Here is a 20,698-nt window from a genome sequence, read left to right on the forward strand (position 1 = left end):
TAAACAGGAATAATGTTCAGCAAAGTAAGATTTACAAATAAGTCAACATGACGGAAATGGTCAGTTGACCCCTTTAGGAGTTATTGCCCTTTATAGTCAATTTTTAACCATTTTTCGTAAATCTTAGTAATCTTTTACAAAAATCTTCTCCTCTGAAACTACTGCGCCAAATACTTCCAAACTTTAACTGAATGTTCCTTAGGGTATCTAGTTTGTAAAGTGTATCCGAAGTTATGATCTATCAACAAACATGGTCGCCATTGCTAAAAATAGAACATAGGGGTCAAATGCAGTTTTTGGCTTATAACTCAAAAACCAAAGCATTTAGAGCAAATCTGACGTTGTGTAATATTGTTTATCAGGTCAATTTCTATCTGCCCTGAAATTTTCAGATGAATCAGACAACCTGTTGTTGGGTTGCTGCCCCTGAATTGATAATTTTAAGGAAATTTTGCTGTTTTTGTTTATTATCTTGAATATAATTATAGATAGAAATAAACTGTAAACAGCAATAATGTTCAGCAAAGTAAGATCTTCAATTAGTCAATTTGACCAAAATTGTCAATTGACCCCTTAAGGAGTTATTGCCCTTTAAAGGCTTTTTTCACAATTTGTTCATCATGTTGACTTACTTTAAAAAATCTTCTCCTTTGAAACTGCTGTATCAATTTCAGCCAAACTTAGGCTAAATGAGTTTCAGAGTATCTAGTATACATTTTATATTTTATTTCCTTGTATGTCAAGAAACATAGCTCCTATGGCTAAAATAGAACATAGGAGAAAATGATTATTTTTTTTTGGCTTTTGAAGAAAATAGGACGATCCAAAAAACATTTAAATAAATTGAAAAGCCAAAATAATCATTGATGAGAGATTTAACCAAAAGAATTAAGGTGAGCGATTCAGGCTCTTGAAAGCCTCTTCTTTATCTATGCATTTGACTATCTGGTTTCTTTTGCCCCTCTTTTCTCGAAAATAATCCCAAACTTGCCGCCAAATTGAAAATAGCCCCCTATAGGCAATATGTCAGGTCCAATATAATGGTGAACTTAATAACTTTATAGTAACAGCATGCATTTTGCAAAGTGATAGTTATAACGCTAACAAAGGGGTATGGTTATGGAGCCATTACAAAATAAATCCCGTGAGGCCACCAAATTCAAAATGGCCACAAATGATTTTAAAAGAAGGTAAACCCAATGTTGGTGTAATTAATCTCTTTAATGTAACAACCAGAAACATTATACAGTGTTAGAAATGAGTTTTTTAAACACTTTTGAACATGAACAATTCAAATATGGCCACCAAATTCAAAATGGCCACCAATAGTCAAGAGGCTAAGTTCAATATATGTGTCGATTGACCACTCTATAGTAAAAGCATGAAACTTTGCATAGTGTTAGTTATATTGATAATGAACATCTTCTAAAATAAAGGCATCTTATTGAATCAATAAAAAGCATCTGTACCCCATTCATTGTTGTCTTTTGTCAGCTTGATTCAGTCTGGATCCAACATTCGGGATTGTTCATATTTTCAGTCGAAATTAACAATAGAACAGCTGCTGATGTATAGTTGTACAACGACGAAGACCAGAAACCCATAGTTTGTTCTTATTTGGAAATAATATGATCCACTGTAAAACTATAAAACAAGATCTAGTAGACACTTTCTCATTGACTTCTTGTACTTGTTTTTTATGACAGAGTGTTATTCATGTCTACTTCGATGGCCAATAGTGCCTGTTGTCGTTATATCCAAGAAGGCATTGTATGCACTACCAAACTATCGCATAATGTTTTCACTTTGTCTGCTGTAGATAATTCAGTAGATCAAAAGATTCATTTCATGGAACCTGCATATTGTTTATCCAACATTTTTCATAGGATGTTCGAGGGTTTTCTTTTCAAACATTTGACCAATCTGAAACTATTTTGTAATACTTTTAAACCGGAGAGTTGAGCAAATCACCCGTCTCTCCGATTGTGAATAAACCTGTATATGCGGCTTAACGAGTATGCTGATTGGGTATTATGTCCTTACCTCAATAAAATACCTTGAAACTGTAGCACGATTGAATGAATCATCGGATGCGTATGGTAGTTGTAGCAACAAATGCTCAGGATATTCTATCTTATCCACCACGTGATGTATTTCAAGTTTAGCACTAAGTTCACATTAAGAGGCTGACACTAGAATTATGGTGCATGTGTCTGGTGCAGTAAAACACGAACTTAAACGAGTCATGATTCGAACAGTCGTTACTGATGATGCTGTCATTACTGTTTCGCTATTCCGTGACATAGGGATAGACGAACTTTGGATTGTGTTTGGATTAATATCTATCAATGGCCTTTCAAATGTACTAGACAATGAGTGATCACACACACTAATTGTGATCAATGCCTTTACCGGTTGTGATACGGTTCTCTCTTTGCTTGAAAAGAAAACAAGACTGCGTAGGAGACATTGATTGCATTTGAAGATGTGACTTTAACATAAAGAATGATGTTTGATCAACCGAAATCACATCATCTGGATTTTACTGTAAGATCGCACAAACTTATCAGATGGGGCTAACATAGTTAACGAACGAAGCAAGAAAATAAATATTTGCACAAAAGGGAAGGCTTATTTAGGCTATTTCCTCAACTTGGTCTAGTATTTTTCTCGCATGTAAAACGTGCAATATACTAGGGCAGGTGTTTAGGGGAACGAGCTTGAATTGACTCTTATGCTACCCAGTCCAGGCGCTAATGGATGGCGATTGGACAAAGAGGATCCTTTTTAAAAACTCTTTCTGATTCCTCATCATTTTGTCAGAAGCGTGTACATTGTGGATGTAAGAAAGGATGTCGTGGTCGTTGTTAATGCGGAAAATCGGGTCACCCGTGCACTGCTTTGTGTACATGTGGTGGTGACTGTGAATAAACATGTATTTTTGGCCAAAAAGTAGTGATTTTAAAAATGTTTTAGTACTATAGTGATTTTATATTGTTTTAATCAATCTATCCAAAACTCTACATCGAAGATATGGATTGAGGACTCATCTTTGAAATTTACGCCAGATTTTTTACCGGAAGTGTCAATTTTGTATTTAAACATTTACAACAGAATAGAATTAAGGTTTCGAGGATAACGTAAAGCCAAAAGTTTAATGACCGGCACAAAAAACAACATTTTCTTTACATTTTGAAAAAAAGTTGAATATTTAAATAATGAATTGATATTTCTATGTCCGCCATTTTGGATATTACCGGAAGTAGGGGTTTTAAAAACAGATTTCTTATACATTGTTTCCATGAGAAGCACCAAAGAAATGTTACTGCACAATGTAATGATAGTAGCAATACGTTAAAACACATTTCAATTACCCTCCCTAAAAAATAAGCTTATTTTAGTACAATGTCCGCCATGTTGGATTTTACCGGAATAAGGGTTTTTGAAGACATATTATCTATATAATATATCTAAAAGTAGTAAAAAACATAGGTTTGTACCAAATACTAAAATAGTAGCATGATAATAACACCTTTTCAAATACTAGCCTTCTATGTTGGGCTGATTTAAGTATGAAGTCCGCCATTTTGGATTTTACCGGAAGTTAGACATTTTTTTCAAATGCCTCCCATCTGAAATAGAAGAGTAATAGTTGAGGATTAAAATTTATAAAGATAAAGAAAGATTTTGTAAAAAAAGTATTAAAAGATATACAGGACAACCATTGGTCACATTACTGTTAGTACTAGTCTTAATTGTAATAATAACATTTCAGATAAGTACTAGGACAAACATTCCTATATTGAAATATTTTAATAGATTTGTTACAGATACGAAAGAAAAAGCAAACGTATTTGCAGAAAATTACTGCAAAGTCAGTAGTACATCAAATTACAATAACGACTTCAAAGAATTTAAGACTAAAACAGAAAAAGAAGAGATAAATGATTTTATTGAATATTACAAATCAATTAAGATTGTTTTAATGAAAAATTTACATTACAAGAATTTAAAGATGCAATAGCTGATACTAATGATAGCTCTCCGGGAAAAGATAGAACAACTTATAGTATGTTTCGCCATTTATCTTATAAAACCTTAAGCACATTTTTACTATTTATTAATAAAATTTGGATGTTGCAAGAGCTTCCAAAGGAATCGAAACATTCAACAATTATTCCTAGTTTTAAACATGGTAAAGATTCCAGTGATCCATTATCATATAGACCTATTGCATTAACTTCTAATTTTAATAAGATAATGGAAAAATGGTTAACAAGAGATTAACGTGGTTTCTGGGAAAAATAATATATTTAACCCGAATCAAAACGGTTATAGAAAAAATAAAAGTACGATACAGCAATGTATACGTCTAGAAAATGCAATACAGAAATCTTTTGCTAAAAAACACATACCAGTTGGAATATTATTTGATTTCCAAAAAGCTTTTGACATGCTATGGAAACATGGTTTATTAAAAAAATGAAAAAAAATGAGTCTTAAAGGCAACATGCTTGCTTATGTTAATAATTTTCTCTCAGATAGAGTACTACAGGTTAAGATAAACAACACTTTTTCAGATATTTTTGTTTTAGAAAATGGTACCCCCCAGGGAAGTTGTATTAGTCCGACGCCTTTTAATATTATGGTTAATGACATATCAGATTGTTTAAAAAATTGTGAAATGTCACAATTTGCAGATGATGGGGCAATTTGGAAATCAGGATCATCATTGAAATTCTTACAGAATAAAATTCGAAGAAGACTTGAATAATATAAGCAAATGGTGCTCAAATTGGGGCTTTTTACTTTCACCTTAAAAAACAGTTACAGTTATTTTTGCTAGGAAATCTAATTGTAATAATATTGTATTAAAAATAGGAAATCACATTTTAGAAGTTGTTAAAGAAGTTAAATTTCTTGGAATTATTTTTGATAGATATCTTACTTGGAATAGTCATGTTCAGTATATTAATACAAGATGTACAAAAATTTTAAACTGTATGAAACGGGAACGAAATGGGGAGCAACAAGTTATACTCTAAGAAAAATTTATATTGCTTTAATCAGATCAAAAATAGACTATGGTTGTGAGGTATACAATACAGCCTCTGCATCTATTAAAAAAATACTAGATAAGATACAAACACAATCTTTACGTTTATGTACAGGCTCCATAAAGTCAGCATCGTTAAAAGCCCTTCAGGTGGAAATGGGAGACCCTCCTTACGAAATCAGAAGAAAAGCGTTAATCGCAAAATCATATTTAAATATTTCTACATTCGAAAACAACCATCCAGCTAAAAAATCAATTCAAGATACAGCTACTTTTGAATTTTATAGTAAAGATATTAAACGTAAACCATTTACATTAATTGCAAAAGAGACTTTAAAAGGAAATAATTTCTCAGAAAATAACGTAGTTATATATAGAGAAAGTCAAATCCCCCATGGCATTTTACAGTACCTATAGTAAACATGTATTTAAAAGATTACATTTATAAAAAGGATTTACCACATCTAATTAAAAGTGAAGCCAATATTATGATAGAAACTCAATATAAACACCATTTAAAAGTATTCACTGACGGGTCAAAAGATCCAAATAGCAATGCTAGTTGTGCCTTTGTCATTCCAGAGTTACAAATCAATAAGGGATTTAAGTTGTACAATCACCTTTCTATTTTTATGTGTGAATTGACAGCAATTTATTTATGTATATCATGGTTACAAGACTTTTTACCTTTTAACGTTGTGATTTTTGTAGACTCTCTATCAGCGCTTCAAGCACTGAAGATACCTTTAAACAAGATAAGAAACCAATTCTTACTATACATTCATTTTTTACTAAGATCATTGTATCAGTCAGGTACAAATATAACTTTTGAATGGATACCGAGTCATGTAGGAATATAAGGCAATGAGTTGGCTGATTTTCATGCTAAACAGGCATTAAGTTTTCAAAATATTAATATCTTTGTACCGTTGTTCAAAGATGATTTTAAAACATTGTGTAAAAATTTAATGAAAAATATGTGGCAAGAAGAATGGGATAAAGAGAAAGATAGAGCATTGTATCAAATAAGTCCAAAAATTAATTTTGACATAAAAATACCAAAAATGTCCAGATACAAAGAAAGACTGATTTTTAAATTAAGAACTGGTTATTTATCATTGAACAAACATCTGCATAAAATAGGCATATCTGACACTCAATTGTGTGAGGAGTGTCGTGTTGAAGAAACAGTAGAACATTTCTTACTACACTGCAAATTATATAACGCAGACCGATCTATTTTATTTGACAGTTTAAGATAAAATGTTTGTTAAACTTATTTTAGATTTTAAAAAATAAAATGCAGCAAGATAAATGAAAATAATACTGCTGGTTGCACATGTTTCTTTCATTATACTACAAAGTTAAACATAATATGCCTCATTTGCTTCAGGACGCCAATCTCTGGGTCCAAAACGTATGGTATAAGTAGTTCCCGAAGTCACGGTGTCAATAATGGGATACAGTTAAGAATTTGATTACCAGATTGATTTTTCGGTGGTCTCATGGTCAGTGAGGGCAGTCGGGGTCAATACACATGACCATGACTCAAACTGGTCTCTTGGTATCTGTGGGAATTTCATATATAATATTTTGTTTCTTTTAATAATCCCAATGTAGGTTACAGAAGTATGTGACAGTCTTTTTTTCTGGCGCATACATAATTTTTGGCAATTTTTCATTAAATAATTAAAACCGGGCTATCGGGAAGCAGTATCTAATCTCTATCTTCAGCGATGGACATTAAGATTAATTTATACACTTGTGTATATTTCTTAGCTACTACTATCTTACACATCAAAGCAATCATCTATGTAATTAGTAATGCAACGAAACAAAAGCAAGAACGAGAAAATAAACACTTTTTTTTACAAAAGTAAAACCACAACACATTAAAGACTTTGGAAAAAAAACTCACAACTTAAGAACTCACGTGTAGTAAACAAGACATGAAACACTAAGATTTTTTTGATTTTTTTGTTTTTATAAAAAACAATCACGATAAGTGTAAATAGGGCGCAAGTTCCATATCAGGAAAGTCGCCTCCCAAAATATCAATATATATAGAAAGTACATTTTCCAGAAGACAAAAAAAGTGAAATAGTGTATTTTAACAAAAAATGTATATTGATACATAAATAAATTTATCATGCCAAGAAATTGCCTCCGTTGAAATTCTGCAAACACCCTATAGAGCAAATTACATGGATGATTAATATTGACCATTTGGCATATGGCTGTGTTCTTAGCGACACGTACATGAAGGTCATAAATTAATTCTTTCAATGAAATCAAATCTTTAGCTACTAATGGCTGCCGTAGAGGGTCGACCGGAATTTTTAGCGAGGATTTCTTGGCATGGGGTAACAGATAGAAAACTCAGGGTTAGAATTCATAGAACAGAAAAGGGGCAGTGGCAAATATGTCATGTATATTTGAACACGGAGATAATTTACCTGCATCTTTTGCCCAAAAAAACCTTTCTTTTTCTTATGTGTGCCTTCCGACTTTATGTTTTGAATTGTAGTTTCACTTTCCATATTCGATATTTATTCAAATGTAAGCTCCACATGGTAAAAATCACGTGATGCAAGAATATAATATCTTGGAGTTATACTATTTCTTTCTTTTCGGGCGGAGACTCCAAGCAAACAACATGCATGTGTATAACGGCACTGTAGATTTTCGTATTAAATAAATAAAGTTGCCGGTCCGGTACATGAATAGATTGGTTAGAAAGCAAGATTTTAATTTTAATTAGATTCGAAAGCTTAATTCGAGGGTTGAAAATAGAGAGCACAAATAAAGGGGGGGGGGGGGGTCCACAGGGAATATTTGTATCTTATAAACTCTATATTTGAAACGGTTATTTTTTTATGTAATTAAAAAAGAGAAAAACAAATATAGGACAAATTGTGATTGGTCTTTCTTCCTTTCTCCCGTATTAAAGTTACAATCGCTGAAAAAAAATTCAGCACCCAGCCTTATAAAAACTTATGAGACATTATTATCTTGGACTATTATACAAGTCCAAGCTATTACATAAATATAAAACAGCTCAAATTTTATTTAGTTGACTCGGATAGAATACTTTTACAATATAGTTCATCATATTGAAATATGAACGCGGACCCCTTTGAGAACACCAGGATTGAAAGATTGCAAATCTACCGACCAATGAAATGCTTTGAATTTTGAACGCGGACCTCAACGAGAACACCTCGAAAGAAAACACACTATAATCTTTAGACCGTCATACAGTTAGCCAGGATCTCAGACTTCTTCTTCTTTTTTCTTTAAGGTCAAATAAGGTCACACTATAGAAGAATACATGTTGCTTCGCATGTGTGATTGACAAAGATTTAATCAAATAAAGATTTTGTATAGTTAACTTTACAAATCCTTGATCAAATCCATAAAAATATGTAATAATAATTTAAGTGTTGGTATATACAGATTGTGATAAAAAAAAATATGCATTTTATGTATATTAGTTTTGGTTTGAATTTGTTTATTCAAAGCTCGAGAGAACAGTCGGTGTTAGCCGATCTCTAAAGCTGGCAACATTGGTGGTAGATATTCATAGTTTGTTTTACATACACAAAAAAACCCTTAAAAAGTTTTTTTTTTAAATATAAATACGTATACGACATAATTAACGATAATCTTTTGTCGTTTGAGAGACATTTAAATGTGCATAGACGTAATACTATTACATCTATAGCATATGTAATGTGGACTTATATATATATATGTTACATTAAGTCGTAAAATCTTGTCTGTCTTAGAACAGATATATAAAAAGATAAGTTATAAATAATTGCATATATATATGATTTCACCTTGAGTGATGCACACGCCTGATGAAGCTTATTTGTTTAGCGAAATAATGCGTATTTCTATTTAAAATCTATTAGAACTTTTATAATGTATTATTTATCGTCTTTAATTGTATTCTTAGACATTTATATAATAAGATCACCATACAGCATTAAACAAAGAGCAAAACGCAAGTTATTTAGATTTAATGACCTTATATTAAAGGGTGCGAAAAAATATATTAATGTAACTGTTTCAAAGTTTATGTTAATCAATTATTGATTTAAGTGAATAAATAGAATTAATTTTCTCGAGGAATATAATTCTTAGCTTGTTCGGATATAATTAGTAATCATTTTCATTACTGAAAAAGATAGTTACTTTAATTTGTTGTGTTGGAAGAATCGTAAAAGTGTTATTTTTCTAAATTCTATTTGTTAACTCGGACATCGTAGAGTCTAAACATGTTAACCATATTGGACAACAACAAATGGAAGATTTTAACGACCTTGACTGGCTATACAGTTCTTGCACAGTCGGCCCTGTCTTACGCATTTTTGGGTATTAAGCAATTTATTTTTTATCATGTGGTAATTAACATGATTTAGAATGATGAATATTGGACTTCATATTGTGTATCGAATTGAAACATGAACGCGGACCTCGATGAGGACACCTGGATTGAAAGTTTGCAATCTTTCCGACCAATGAAATTCATTTTAATATGTAACGCGAACTTCAACGAGAGCACCTAGATGAAATATTAATTTGTATTAAGAAATGACCGCTAAAATATAGCTAATAAAATAATATGAGAGCCACATCGCAGAATTGTTTTTTTTTCCATTTTTGTTTTTTTACAATGTGCATGGTCATTTTAATTTATAAGGTAGAATTAGATGCTCCAAACGTTAATATCAGTTTTTTGAAATGCATTAAAAAAGGCGTAAGAGAATGCCGACTAATAGCCAGTCAAGATCGTTTAACTTAAACCTACCCGTCGTTTTCGCAGACTAAAATTTATCTCATATATACAGGATACATGTTCTTTTATTACAAGAATTTGTGTACGTCACGGTGCATGATAGCACGATAATATACCTTTTCCAGAATCGTAATAACGCTTCAATATGCTCGTTTGATTTTGCTGCTCTTCCACAATTTACGCCTGTTTTGCTCCAGTGACCGGTATTACAATTTAACAGTTTTGAAAGTTCATTGATCTGTTACTTCATTTACAATTTTGAGCAAGACTAAACTGTTTATTAAATTCAACAAATGTCAACATTATCTTCACCAATTTCATTATTTAACAAAAGATTGTTTTTCATTACAAGCTATTTCATATATTAATATACAGCTAGTGCATATTTGTTGTCTACCGAAAATATAAAATTATAAATTATACATGTTATATACGCAATGAATAATTTCTGTAAAACTACTTTTATTTCCGTGACATATTTAATTTACGAGTACAATATAGTAAAACAGAAAAAGATAAACGTTAATACACAGGAACACCTAAAGTTTCGTAAGTAATTGCAAGGGACCACACGTTACTTACATCCACGAGTTTTCATAGCACTTAGCAATTTTTGAAACGAATATGTGAGATAATATCAACTGTAATCTGGCAAATTCAAATTATGTTATGCATTTATACATCTTACTATTTTATTTTCAACAGATTCACATTCTTTAAACCGTGCATCAATATTTTAATGTTTTTTATTTAAATTCCTTAAATTGTAAAGCATGTGACTTTACTAAGAATACACGCATTTAACTTAATTCGATAAAATTTGAAAAAATAAACGATACATAAATCAAGGTTTTTTTGCTTGAGTGATTTACCTATACAATGCTCGTGTCTCAACGATGTTTAAAACAAATTGATGCCAGTTTGAAATAGTTTAACGGGGGCGTGGCCTATTAGTTTAACGTATATTACCACCAACTTGATTTCAATTGATTGACCGCAAAGAAATCTATTTGACTGGCGTTAAAATGAATCGATATGAATTGAAATGAACTTAAAATTATTTTTAATTTTTGTCAATCTTTATCAAATGACGATTAATCTCATTTAAATAGCGTTAACACGTTTTTGTCCGTTTAAGCTAAATTCGGGTTACTAGTGGGTGTCAACACAGAAGTACTTTCCACTGAACTAGTGAGAATAGCTTCTTTAACCGACATTTTTGAAAGAAACAAGTACACTAACATTGGGAGATTTATAGGCATCGCACACCAATCGACATTTCATGTTAGTCACACACTACCCACTGAATACTTAATATGATTTTATACCGTTTATACACTTCTATAGAAAAAAATCAACAGAATAATTTGTAGAATTAGAAAATACAAAAACATAGCATATATAAAAAGTATTGATCATGAGGAAACTAAGTAAAATGTTACTGAAATTCTATGAGAGATTTGACCGCCTATAATAAAATATCAATTTTCTTGCACCAGATGCACATTTCGACATTATATGTCTCTTCAGTGATGCTCGTGGCCAAAATAGATCAGCTAAATTATCTATAGTAACTACAGTATCTATAGTAACTAAATTATCTTTAGCTGATCTGTAACAATAACATCTTCATGCCTTATATATCATGTACTGTAGTACGCCGCTAGATTAAAACTGACGTGGAAAGGTAACACATGCCCACCGAAAGCTCTTTTTTGAGAGCCCAGGTGGTCGTGTGGTCTAGCGGGACGGCTGCAGTGCAGGCGATTTGGTGTCACGATATCACAGTAGCATGGGTTCGAATCCCGGCGAGGGAAGAACCAAAAATGTGCGAAAGCAAATTTACAGATCTAACATTGTTGGGTTGATGTTTAGACGAGTTGTATATACATTATGTACACAGCCATGTATCATCATCATTGATGGCGATCCGATGGATACATCTGTTGTAGAGTTGTCACTGACTCAGACGTACTTATGAATATAATTATTTTCTGTGACTGTATATTACATTAATTTGTATAATCCTTTACTATAGATAATTTAGCTGATCTGTAACAATAACATCTTCATGCCTTATATATCATGTACTGTAGTACGCCGCTAGATTAAAACTGACGTGGAAAGGTAACACATGCCCACCGAAAGCTCTTTTTTTGAGAGCCCAGGTGGTCGTGTGGTCTAGCGGGACGGCTGCAGTGCAGGCGATTTGGTGTCACGATATCACAGTAGCATGGGTTCGAATCCCGGCGAGGGAAGAACCAAAAATTTGCGAAAGCAAATTTACAGATCTAACATTGTTGGGTTGATGTTTAGACGAGTTGTATATACATTATGTACACAGCCATGTATCATCATCATTGATGGCGATCCGATGGATACATCTGTTGTAGAGTTGTCACTGACTCAGACGTACTTATGAATATAATTATTTTCTGTGACTGTATATTACATTAATTTGTAGGATCCTTTACTATAGATAATTTAGCTGATCTGTAACAATAACATTTTCATGCCTTATATATCATGTACTGTAGTACGCCGCTAGATTAAAACTGACGTGGAAAGGTAACACATGCCCACCGAAAGCTCTTTTTTTGAGAGCCCAGGTGGTCGTGTGGTCTAGCGGGACGGCTGCAGTGCAGGCGATTTGGTGTCACGATATCACAGTAGCATGGGTTCGAATCCCGGCGACGGAAGAACCAAAAATTTGCGAAAGCAAATTTACAGATCTAACATTGTTGGGTTGATGTTTAGACGAGTTGTATATATATATATATATATATGGGTTAGGGTTAGGGTTAGGGTAAGCATAATCATCAGAAAATTATATTATGATATTTATTTATCAGACTTTATGTTTGAAAGTAGATTGAAAATTACCAGACGGAAATAAACACTCACAATTATGTTGTATTTGGTACATATGTAGGGGAGTACACTATATGGTACAAGACGACACTGTTCAAACTTCCCCGAGTTCAATGTATTTTCAAATCGTGATCTGAAGAAGGTTGTCGACATCGTCCGGGACGACATGTAAAAACTATGTAGGAAGAGAACAAAATCAGATGCCACTTAAATAACCGCACAGCAGATAGTCTTTCCCATAAAAACGGATAAATACACTGTCATAGATGTAATTATGGTCACTGCATCATGTATATAGAAAAATTAACATGACACCATATGATTGATTAATTTTCTCATAACTATCATGGACCTATATCCAACGGAGTCTTGTTAATGAAAGTCGGCCATCGTCTTTTTCATAAAAAACGGCCAAATCTTGCATTGTTTCGGAAATATAAATAATTATTTCTTTTAACCACTTGATCAATTACAAAACTAACAAGTTTCATTTGTGTCCTCTTTTATAATGATGGAAATTAATGCACTTTTTCAATACTTCCCTCCCTTTTCTTAATAGTTTTGTCTGCCGGTCTTTGATCTTTATTTCTTTTTTAAATTGAACCGTTATATTCCTAAAAAGATCCAGTTATGGAAATATGAGAAAGACTTTAAACCCGATTTACCAGATACTGGTGGATATAGTTCATTGAATGTTTCCGAGCACTTGCTTTTACCCCACAAATTTGATGGGGTTCGTGTTGCTTCAGTGTTCTATGTTGTGTTTTATGTACTGTTATCTGTCTGGTTGTGTTTTTTTTTCTTATTTAACCACGGCGTTTTCAGTTTATTTTTGATGCATCAGTTTGTATGTCCCTTTGGTATTTTTGGAATAATTCTAAAGCTCCTGGTAGCTAAATAAACCACGGAAATTTACACACAATTTTACATTTTTAATTCGACAGCAAATGTTCACTGAAGTAAAATTATGTTACTGTAACATAAAATTTAACAAAATGAGTTTGAATGTTCCTCTGGTATCGTTCTCCCCTCTTTAATTGATATCGTGGAGTATTAATTTGTCTTGTTTATGAACTACCCGAAATTGAATCTCGGACAGTTTGTCTGGTAAACACTTGTAATATTTATGATATATTTTCTTCCTATGTCTACCCGCGAGATATCGTCAGCCTTTGTCTGATCACGATTTGTTAAAAGATTGAACTCAAGGACGTTCGAACAGTTCTGTCCTCTAAGTATCAAATATGACATAATGTGACAGTGATCATTCACTTTTGTCAAATTATAATCAACACTCAGAAATAGTATATAAAAATATATATCATAATATAATTTCGATTATTTGCAATAACGTATTTTGTTAAAATGATATCTTTATTGTTGTTTTGTTTGGTTATTCATATTTTTTTTCTCATATTTTTACATATTTTTAGTTATTATCTTCTTGATATTTTGAGTATTTTTTGTTTTGTTACTAAACATACTTTTATAACTCTGTATAGCTTACACATGTCATTCGATTTAAACTTTCGGTAAACTTTGATTAACAATTTCGATTTATTATTATTACATGAAGAAAGCAGTATAACATATTAATTGGTATTGATGAATCTTTTTATTTATAAAATAGACATTGTGGTTGAGCAGTTGATCAGTCCTTTCCAAAAACGTTTAAGTCTCTTAAAATGTCTTGTTCAACTGAAATAACCTCTACTCCTTTCAAAATCATAACTGCCGTTTTATCTATATTAAACAAAAAATTGGGCATTGTTTTTTTAGTTCATGAATTTTCCAAATTAGTTTTTGACGAGCATTCCTATTAGTACCATTCTTGCTAAAAAAAAGGTATATATGCAAACATTTATAAATAGAGCCCCGAGCCGTGAGAGTATCCTTTTTTTTAAAATGCCTGTACCAAGTCAGGAATATGACAGTTCTTGTCCATTCGTTTTTGATGCGTTTTGTTATTTGATTTTGCCATGTGATTATGGACTTTCCGAATTGATTTTCCTCTGAGTTCAGTTTTTTTGTGATTTTACTTTTTTTGTATTGATTGATTGATTGTTGGTTACTTAACGTCCAGTGTTAATATTTCATGCATATTCTGGACGAGAACAAGTTCACAATAAATACAATAGGTAGGTCTTGTCACAAAAGAGGCCATCTGGGGTCTGGGAAATTTGCACTAGAAATGAGGGTACAATGGATATGGACAGAAATTTCGCCTTGCAACAGGCCACCTACGGACCCTATGCTGTGTTGTAAGAATAGTGTTTACAAAAGTTTCAAAACCAGATAGATACGTTTTCAATTACAGACACTTGAAAAAAAAGTATTACAAAAAATACGGTGCGTCTAAGTAAGTTCACAGATTACATTTCATCAATCAACAGAACTAATACAACTGTATAAAAAAAAAATTATTCGGTGCAAGCATCATCCAATAAATGATAAATTAACCCTGTTTCACAGCTAGCTTAACCGCTTTCTTGATTGACAGTTGTAAACAATTCTGGTATATTGACATGAGCAACTTAATCAAACATAATGATTTTATGTGACAGTAATAGAAATCCAGCAGAAAATGTTTCTCAAAATACAGAGCATGCATAGCATTTACAACATGTACAAGTTTCGCCTTAAAACCGGAATAGCTAATACACGCGCTTTTCCTAACCAAAATGGCCTTGATACATTTCTACCAAAAAATGAAATGCATCAATCAATAACAGGATGTATTTGTGTAGAGTTGTAACAACATGCGATTGGCTAATACAGCCTATGGCGCTTATTTGAATATTCGTGCAACCATTCAAATACTACATATAAATATCAAAGTTGTCAAAGACCGTGGCATAGTCTGCATGATGGCTCAGCATTACAAGGTAAGATTTCAAAGTATTCAGTAGTATGTAGTTTTTTCCTTTGCTTTTGTGCATGTTTTACATGTCTTTGAATAATGATGATAGTACATAACCATTGTCATGGAACTTCTGTTTAATATGTCCTTTAAATTTATTCAAACCATTTTAGCTTTAATCCTTATGCAAATTTGTTTACATATTAAACTAATTCGATTTTAAGAAAACAAAATATGGCTTGCTAAAATACGTATATTAATGCAAACCCTACATTTTCAAATGATTTTGATTTCTTGAATACATTATTAATTTCATTATTGTAATTATTTCCAAACTTATAATGTTAGAAACTTTGAATGGAATAAATATTGTATACTTAAAACGAATTTTGATAGAATCATACATCTACACCACAATAACTTACTAGTAACTAATCATATGCTTGTGCATACAGTCTGAAAACTTGAAATCTCAAATCATTTGAAAATGTTTAAAATCTCCATGTTAAATGGTTTCGAAAACAGTCCTCCCATCTTAACATAGACGAAATAATATGTGGATGTTTGATTATACATTAAAAGAGGGACGAAAGATACCAAAGGGACAGTCAAACTTATAAATCTAAAACAAACTGACAACGCCATGGCTAAAAATAAAAAAGACAAACAGAAAAACAATAGTACACACGACACAACATAGAAAACTAAAGAATAAACAACACGAACCCCACCAAGTGTTTAAGAAAATTGCATGTTCTTTTCTTCAAAATTACTTTAACATGTTTAAATTAGTTTGAATATGCATTTAGTTTTCCTTTCCATATAACGTGTGTAAATGTAGATTCAATCATTGTACAAGAAAAAAATATTGGAACAACAATAGATCCAAATTTAATTAAAAAACGTAAATCTATAATGATTTCAAGCGCATGCTTATTCACAAACATATTAATGTTTGGCTTAACAATAACAGCAAATTAATTACAAATTCGTGAACGTTGTGTTTTGAAATAAAAATCAAATGAAAGTGTTATGATGATAATTCAAATAATTGTATGAAAAGTATAATGCATTGAAATTGATAACAGTATATTTTTACAATTTTTAACATTAATTTAATTCTACGACACAAACCTGTTTTAACATAAAGTGTTACATAAAATTACAATCATACAGAATTCTATGGAAAATTCAAAGCGGAAAGTCCCTAATCAAATGGCAAAATCAAAAGCTAAAACACGGCAAACGAATGGACATCGATTGTCATATTTCTGACTTGGTACAGACATTTTTCTTATAAAGAAAATAGTTGGAGGAATCTGGTTTTATAGCTAGAAAAACCTCTCACATGTTTGACAGTAACATAAAATTCGATTATATTGACAACTATATGTGAATAAAATAAACAGACAAAAATATCAAAAGTTAAGTGTTGAGTTGACATGATCATCGGATTCTTGCTTATCATAACAATAGATATGTCAGTAATAATTATGCGAACGACTGTTTTACGTAATTTTATTATTTACAGATATATTTTGTTTTGTTGATTGTCATATTTCTATCAAGTAATACGTGCTATGCACAAGGATTTTTCGAGGATGGAGGTAATTAAATGATAAACTTTTACATGCTTATGAACAGCGAATATTACAGATTTGCGTATCCATTACATATCAAAGTTGTAATAGTATGATGTTTTATACACACCTTTGATGATGATAACAGATGGACGTCCGATCAAAGACTTCCTCACCTGTTTTATTGTCGGAATAAATATATTGTTTGTGATAAGAAGATTTTAATTGTAATTTGATACATTGGTTATGTGTGTATTTTTCTTCAAAGAAACACACATGACTTCATTCATTTACATTAGCTATTTCTGATTGGATTTATTTTTGTTAAGTTTATTTAAAATATTACTCTCACTCATGATAAAACACCCAATGACGATTTTAATTGATTTTTACGAAATATATTTTTGGAGATGGTACAGGGACTGATTTTTCCCTAGTTTCGGCTCTTTTACCGCTGTTACTTCTTGGACCCTTACTATTGGCGGCAGCAACACCCACTGCTACAGCAGCTCAGGCAGCTCAGGCAGCTCCGGCTGCAGTACCGGTTATGGTTGTACCTGTAGCGCCACCACAAACCGTAACAGTTTTAGTCCCTGCTGTAAGTACTAGTAAGTATAGTTTGACAATCCTATTATACATCGCCCAACAGCATAACAAATATGTTCAATGGAAAAACAGCTCGTAATCCAAATCTGAAAAATACAGCATTTTTCTAAGAGACGCCGTGCCATGAGTTCACAGTCTTTTTGTGTATGCTGATGAGGATAAAGTTTTATAAAATCTTCTGGAAGCTTATGGTTTTATTTACCTTTAAAGTTCCATCCATCCGATCAACTGAACAAAATAAAAGATTGAATCAATAGCTGGTCAACAAATACATTAAAATGTAGAAACATCAACTGATGTGTATAATAAAAATGTCAATGCGTTTATTGCACAGCAATTTGGTCTGTTTTGGAAACTTGTATCATTGACAATCAAACTACATTTCGTTGTCAAAAACAATGCATGTAGCTTCTGTATTTCCGATTCATTTAGTCATTGTCATTAATTTGTAACGTTTCTGAAATTACGGTATTGCTTTATATTTTTTTTTTAAATTATGTTTGTTGAAAAAAAATTAACCCATATGTTTTTTTTTTTCTTCATTTAAATAGCTCAATGTGTTCCGGAAACTTGCCGAGCAGGATTCATGGTCTTACCAAACCAAGCAAGTAGTACAAGCTGTTATTCTTATAGTGGTGCTACTACTCGAACGTGGAATGCAGCTCTGGTGAGTGTGTTAATTATTCACTATTTGGAAGACGAGGTTGTTACTTCGAACACAATCAAGAACTAAAAACCGTTTAATATATTATATATTATGTAGGCAGAATATAAGATTACAATACAGATATATTTGAAGTTTTTATTAAACAAGTGACATTATAAAATTCTTAATACCTGACTTAAGTAATTTCCTACGTTATCATTACATAAGAAGTGTTATGAATGACTGTATTATCTGCTTGTATATACGACGAATGACAACTTTCAAACCCTTTTGTAAAATGTATGTGCAATGTTCTTGATCATGTCACTGAAGTTGTTCCTATATTTGACCTATAAAGTTCATTTGTTGAAAATCTGGTTAAATTACGGTAATCGAAAGAGATAATTTGTTTTATGTTTGAAGAGCATTTGACGCTTTTTGTGATGTTGAACGCAGTCGAGATCTTTCCAACACAATAATAGTTTTATAATAGAGTATAATAGTAGAAACACATACCTGAATGGTCTACTGGGACATAATTGAAGGCACGAGATGCATTATATGGGAGACATATGAAGATGAATAAGGAGTTTATTATGAAAAACAAAAACTGCTGAAACTTGAAAAAAAATGGCTGGGAATAAACATGATAAACGATAACTAGTTTTGACAATTCAAGAACACTTTTTTTTTTAAAACAACTATCTATGTATTCACATACAGATTTTGTGACATCAATGTACGAATATCATCTTACTCAATTTCAGTTGGATTGTGCCAGCACACCGGGTGTCTACCTGTGGAGACCAAACACTGAACAAGAAGCCGCTGCTGTTAGAAATAAATATAACCTTCGTAAGTTGAGAATGTTATTGTATTTTCTATTAAAATAAAGTTATTCATGTATTCAGTCATCTCTTCCCAAATACGTTCGAACACTAAAGACAGTTCACAGGTTATGTAGCTGCTTGGGGAAGATGGATGCATTAAAAAAAAATTCTAAATAAAAGAACAAATGTGCAAGACAGTCATTTAAAGATCAAAATTAGTTCTGTATTTAATTGTTCAATTAGCGCAATGCAAATTTTGTAACACAAAAGGTAAACATAGTCCCTCGACAGCGACTCGATCCACCTTAACTGTCCCTTATCTAAACCCTAACGCAATCATTCTATAAGGTCATGTGTTGCGTTCAAAGCATTTGTCTGAATTGATCATTTTCTTAATGCTGAATTTGTGTCATCTAATTACATAGACAAATAAGGGGGATAGTTCCACTACAGCTGACTAACATTTCTCAACCATTAGGCAGTCATTTCATAAGGCAGTAGATTGTTATTGTCGCAACCAAATAATACAGGAACATCTATTTTAACATCATTTCAACAGTTTTTATTATTTTTGCAGTCATATTGTTTCAAATCATTGTATCACATGTTCCTCAAAATGTGGTGTACAGTACAAACAGTCTTCATTTAAACAAGAACTGACATTATAATAGAACGTGCAAAAGATAAGCCAACTAAATTAATTTAAATTGAGTTTAATATTGTTAAATGAATGTATCTGTGTATCAGTGTAAGTTCTGGAATTATAGTACCCGAATCATAGTGTTTCCCTGTTTGCACGCTAACACAAACCACATCTTGCCCTAAACATTTCCAACGATAAACATATCGTAGCTCATGGATTATCTATATGTATTTCATTTCGTACAAAATTTCTCATATTGAAAAAATAAACCATAGTAAGTTCTTTAATTGATTACATAAAATGCATATTCCTTTGCACACATTTTTCATTCATTGCTTTTTTCTTGGAATAATTTTAAATTTTTTGCATTTCACTACAAAACAGCTGTTAACAACTATAAAAGTTCAATTCATCACAGATCTTAAGACATTTTGCTAACGCTATGATGCGTTTTTTAATTTTTGCCATATATTCAGAATCCTCTGGTTTTATCCATGTAGTGCATTAAAAAAAATGTCCATTTACCCTTACTTTTCTTTTCATAATTTTATTACTTATAGTTTTAAAGGTAATATTTGATTTTTTTTTTTATAAAATCCTTGTTATTTTTTCTTGGTTTTGAAAGAAAAAAAAGGTGTCAATGTTAAACACATGAAAAATGTAGAGAGAATCATATCCCGCCAAATTTTCAATGGCTTATATATCAAAAAACAAGCACACGGACACTGATTTTTTTCTGCTTTTTTACTTCCTTTATTTATAACAATTGTTATTAAAGCTTGTTATTTTGAAACAGAGTAGC

The sequence above is a fragment of the Mytilus edulis genome, chromosome 8 (assembly GCF_963676685.1).
Source record: "Mytilus edulis chromosome 8, xbMytEdul2.2, whole genome shotgun sequence".
NCBI classification, from domain to species: Eukaryota; Metazoa; Mollusca; class Bivalvia; order Mytilida; family Mytilidae; genus Mytilus; species Mytilus edulis.